A 6,000-nucleotide genomic window follows, 5' to 3' on the forward strand; every position below is an offset into this window, starting at 1 on the left:
TGGTGTCTTTTTTTCAGTGAAGACAATGTGGTTAGCCTTGAGGAGTACCTCATTGCCTCAGCCATGTGCCTAAATGCCTTTGAGGAGCTGGGCTTTTTGCATGTGCAGAGGGAGCCTCTGAAATAAGGAATCAACAGGAGCCATTGCCAGTTTTCAGTGTTTTGTACTGATTTAGAGGCATCTCCAGTCTGAGTCAGTAGGTCAGTTCCCATCACTGCTTCTTGATCTCCTCCTTCTTTCTGGACTCCACAGTATATACACTTCATTCCCACGGTTTCACACAAACTGTTATCCCCTTGATGTTCTCTGGGAATAAGGGCCATTTTCAAGGCCTTTCTCTCATTTCTGTGTAGTGCTGTGTTAGTGACATAAGAGTTTTCCCTACCCTCAGGGGTATGTTGTTCTAGAGAAAGGAAGAGGCAGTTTGAGTTAAGTGCAAGCAAGATGTATCCAGCTTTCTCTGTGAGCTTTCAAGGGAGCCACAGTGTGCCCTCTTGTATTAGCCCAGCATCAAGGGAGTTTTGTTGAATGCTTTTACAGATAGGGTAGTGCAAGAGAACCACCATGGTTAAGCTTAATAAGGGGAAGATACCCCAAACCAAACCAAAACAAGAGAAAGCCAGACAGACGTGCAGGAACATAACTTCCCATATTCAAAACAGATTTCTCTGTCACTGTGAATTCCACCATGAAGAGCAGGTACCTGTGGCGGGGATTTTCTGATCCAAGGTTAGTGTTGCATCTTCCCACTGAACTATCACGGTGCTTGTTTCTGTCTTGAATTAGCCAGCTTGATACTAGCTGGAGTCTCAGTGATGCTAGTGGCCAGGAAACAGAGCAAAACCACATTTCCCTTATTTTCCCTTGCCAGCTATTGGATAAGTTCATTTTCTGAGATGGGGGGAGTAAAGAGAACTGGGGGAAACAACAAAAAAAAAAAAGAATGGAAACTTTTACTGTAAAATAGAGGTGTTGTCTTCAGATAACAAGAAACCATTTTCTTGTGCAGGGAAAAACTCCAGCTTCAGCTGTAGATGATATAAAATATGTCTTCTATCTTTCTTTGCTTAAAAAAAGGAAAGATTGTGCAGTGGCTAAGGAGCAAAAAAGAGAAGACATTTATACATCTCGGCACAAATGTGACAAGTCTGGGAAAAAGATACTAGGCAGCTGTCAGAAATACAGTCTTAAGAGAAAAACTGCCTGTCCAAACTCCCTCCACAAAAACCTGCTGCTCTAAGGAGCTGTTTCGCACTGTAGTGTGCTCTGTGGCTGTCTGGTGTGTATCTCTTTCACACTGATTAACAGCAAGTCTTTTCCAATTGATTGTCCTGTGAAAAATGCCAAATAGCACTTTGCATCAGCTGAGGTCTGCCAGTTGCTCTTCCCTTTTCCCTCTGTGCCCTGTCCAGGACTTTTAGCCATAAATAAAAACAGAGAGACTGATTGCTGGTAGCATGTGAAAGAGAGTGGAACCCCTGTCAATGCACTGTGAATAAAGAAATAATTATTCCTACTTCTCTAGCAAAGGCTACAGAGAGTCCAAATCTGAGCTGTAAGTATGGCGTGTATAATTTTATGTCAGGTTTTTGCTATTTGGGTAATGTTTTCCATATGTTTTAAAGGCATTACACAATCTTCTGTCCCTCTCTGTTTCTTCAGTGAAATACGGGTAGCGATGCTAGATGTTGTTCAGCTGCACATCTCAAAGCACTGTGCTGATGTCTTAAAGACCAACTCTATTTTACAGGTATTTACCGCATGTTAGAAAAACAGTCGGTCCAAGCAGTAAAACTGGAACAGAAGAAATACTTAATGGAGCCCTGGAAAAAATCAGACCTGACCACCTGTCTCCTGACAAATTGGTTACAGGAGAGAAAACTGCCTTCAAGTGCATGTTCTGTGCATGACAGCCAGAGGTGGTGCTGAGTATTAGACCCTCAAGAATACACAAGTTGTTTTTTTTCCTTTGCCTTGTAAATGGGCTTTAGGACTCTTAATGCCACTCCCCACTAGCTCTATGCCTTCAGTTCTGCTCTGAATGTTACCGGTGTACGGTGAAATATTAGAGGGTGCTCTTGCTACCACCAGTGTGGAAGCCCTCCTGCTCCAACTTTGCATGAAAAAGCCAAGAGGCGGGGTAAATACAGGTAGATAGATATAAGGGCTAAAAAAGGTGGGTTATCTTTATTTCACTTACTTGGCATAATCCCCAGTTAAATCCAGAAGAACTTCCTGCTAGCCATCACCTTTTAGTCGGATGTGTTTCCCTGCCAGCTGTAGCTAGTCAGTGGGTTCATAGCAAAAGCTGTTTTCTTATAACAGGCTGCGGTAGGGGACAAAGAAAAGTAATTGCCATAGCTACAGGTTTGCACTTGGGTAATAACCTCAACCATCTCTCAGCCTGCCCTGCCATAACCTTCGAGGGAAAGGACCTGAGGAAAGCCTAGGTAGGTCCTTGTCCTCCTCGATGCCTCTTTTGCTCAGGACCTGCCACTCTGGAAGCTGAGTCCTGTGCTCTGCTGAGAACACTAGCATGGGAATATGGCTCATGAGTAAAGGCCAGAAGAACTGAGTTTCTCTAGATCAGGGGAAACAAAGAACTGAGGGACAAGGAGATAAATAAGAAAAATATTGTGATGAAGGGGGGAGATTTTTGTGGACTATTTTCTAATCTAGCTATGACAGGAGGTTATGGACTGAAAAGTTCAACAAAGGAGATTTGGGCTAGTCATGAAGAAATGCTTCCTTATGGTATACACTGCTTCATGACACAGGTCACATCGCTTCCTTACAAGCACAGTGACTGTGCTCCCCAGCTGCAAACCATCTGTGCTGCCCACTGACAAGCCTGCAGGTGATAAACCTGAAATACTTTAGCTAACTCTGTCCATGGACATTCTGCTCCTATATGCACTATGTGCCCTTCAGTCACCTGCTGCTAAGACTGACAGGCAGTGCTTCTCTCTGAACTGTTTTAATTAATGTGTGCCTGCTCTGGATTTTTATAGCTCTTAAAAAGTAGCTGTGAGTGGTATCTCTTATCAGAGGGAGGTTTTACATCGCTGCTGTGAAGGTTGCCATTGCTACTGCTGCGGAGGTGACCTTGGCGTGTGTTCCCCCCTCTTTGCTCCTCGCACGCTGTGTTCGCGCCACCCTTTGCTCTTCCTGTCAAATGCTTCAGAAAAGAACACAGGAGCCAAATGAGTTTTTTCTTGGAAAATGCATCTTAGTAGCTTTCCAAAACTCCCTGCTCCCTCAAGAAGAAATACAAAACCCGGTCTCCCAACCTGAACAAACTTGCTCTAGCTGGTTAAGCTCTCATTGTTTTAAAATCTGAGGGGATTCTTCACTTAGGGGAGACAATGCAGGCAGTACCCTCACCAGCCTTCTTTTTCTATAAATTCCTGTGAGTTTGTTGGGGAGATTTTTTTTGTGTGGTTGGTTGGTTGGTTTGTTGGGTTTTTTCCTCCTGGGAAGTGGAACTGCTGTACAAAGAAACAAATGGTGGTGGAATCAAGATGGGAAATACATGCCAGTAAAACCAGCATGATCTTCTCACTTCTGTCCTTACTATACTTCTATCCTGAACCAAGATGAAGGGGGAAGCCTGGAAAATGCAGTCAACTTGAAGGTGATTTCAAAAGCACATGAGAGTTAGGCAGAATTTTTCTAGCAAGTATCCTATCAGCAAGATGTGCCTGTCTTGCTGGGGATGAGCTCTGTGGTCAGCAGGATTTGATTTCACCTTCCCTTCTCTAAATACCTGCCAGTGAGTAGACTTTCAATGAGTTGGCTGCCTGAAAAATGTCAAAGTGGCCACACATGCTCCTACCAACGCAAATTCCCAAAGTGCATTTAGGGTTTGAAGAGGGAGAAAAAAGACCCTGATTGAGACAGCACCGCTTCAGCTGGCTTCAGGAGGGCTCCTGTCAGTTAACAGAGCATTTTACAAGGAAAAACTTCAAAGTCTTCACATGGATTGGTCTTCAAAGTACTCTATTCTCTAGCTGACTCTTTATTTCTCTTAAGGATGAGAGATGCAGGTAGTAATGGTGAAGGTAGTAATGGGTGTCTATGGAATGAAGCACTGGTGTTCAGGCAGATTTGGTGGTAAGCTACACAAGCTATTTTGAGTGTTTTAACCCTAAAGACTTCTGTGCTCTATGTGTACTGGTTTGTAAAATAACTTCATGATAATCCAGTTGAGGAGATAAACAATAGTGGCAAGACAGAGGAGCAGGTATCATCTGTTCAGGCTTGAAGAACACCATGCTGTGCCTTCAACGGTGGGGTACTTAAATGTTAATGGTCCTTAATAGCTATGCCAATGCATGCCCACTGAAATGCATCAGGTGAACTGTTTTCTAAGCTATTACAGACTGCCTGAAGAGGAGCCTCTGCCCTCTGGATGCATCTGTCTCTGTCATGATAGCCAGAAATTTAGACCTTACTTAGATGGTGTTAATTATTATTTTGGTTGGTGGTGTTTTTTTGGATGGTCCTTTTGTTTATCTAATTGAATTTGATCTGCTGCTGTCAAGGGAGGTGCGAAGGTCTGTTGTGTGGTTATAGCTCATTCCCCTGGCAATGCAGTGCTATAAACACCTCTAATCTAGCAGCTGGTCCATCCTGAGGGACCCGCACTGATTTAATGCTGTCAGTGTATTCAAGCAGTATTGTGAATCAACAAGCCCCTCTTTCTTTTAACAGTGAAAACATGCAGTGCGTAAATGACATTTTTTCTAACAACAGAGAATAAAAGGCATTAAATCTGTGTGTCTCAGCCTCAGGCTGCTGGTTAGGGGCATTTATGTACTGCTGGCAGCCTGGACCCCTCTGTGACCCAGCAGACTTGTACAAAGGAGCCTGCTGAGGAACTGGGCACTGGAGCATCACTGAACTGATGTGGGAGGTTGTCACACCACAGGGGGCTAGCCTGCCTCAGGAGCAAAGGAGTAAGTGGTGGTCCTGGGGAATGGAGCTCCTCTGCTTCTCACTGCAGTCATTGCAGACTTTACAGTTGCACCTTGTGCTTCTGTTCATGTTAATTTCACATCAAGGAGACCCAAAACACACACAATGAGTGTAAATGGCTCACTGCTCCCTCAGACAGCTCCCATGGGGAAGTCCGTTCTTGTCATTTCTAAAACTTCAAGTCCCTAGAAGGAGCTGCTGGTGCCCCAGTAGGTGCATGCTTCAGCAGATGAGGTAGTTGTAGGGCAGTGCACCTCTAGAACAACGTAGCTAGAAACAGTGTACCACTATGGAAAAAATGGTTCCCACATGCGGCAAGAGGAGAAGGAATGCACAGAAATAGAGTTTGGGGCAGTTTAAGGAGACCAAGCTGCTGCACAGGATTTTCAGAGCCGCAGCTGATGGGTTTCCAGGTATGAAAGTGCTTCCCTTAAGTTATGTCTGCCTGTCCCACTTCTTCATTTCTGACCTCCCTGGCATGCATAAACTGTATTCTGAATCTCACTCAAAGCTATGAACTCCTGACTTCAATAAATCCACAGCAAGTCATGATGCGTGGGCTGAGGTCAAGCAATGGCAGTATCAGCGGAAGCACAAGATCAGAAGTACCTGCAAACCCTTCCAAATCTCAGTGCGCTGCTTGTAGCTCATTCATTGACTTCTGCTCAGTCTGAGAGCAAAAAAATGGGCACCTGGATGAAAGTGCACAGTCTGCCTCCATTCAGCTCATGGAAGGCAATGCCAGGTCACTGGTTCCAGTGTTTTATTACTGAAAGACATGCATCTGAGCCAAAAACGAACTGCAAGTTTTGTAATTTATACTGTAGTGGCTGGTGGTCTAACTGTGAATGGAAATCTGGGTGTGCCCCAGTTCATGATGGATGGGCAATGTCTTCACAGTCTGATACCATTACAAATCATTTCTGTTGCAGATGATTTAAGACAGCTTCAGATTTAGATGGATATGGTGCTAGCTGCACACCAGATAATAGCCAGATCTTCTATCATCCTTATTCCTCTCCC

Source organism: Neopsephotus bourkii, unplaced genomic scaffold (assembly GCF_033783945.1).
Source record: "Neopsephotus bourkii isolate Nb327-2 ecotype Australia unplaced genomic scaffold, CSIRO-AGI_Nbou_v1 NB_1792, whole genome shotgun sequence".
NCBI classification, from domain to species: domain Eukaryota; kingdom Metazoa; phylum Chordata; class Aves; order Psittaciformes; family Psittacidae; genus Neopsephotus; species Neopsephotus bourkii.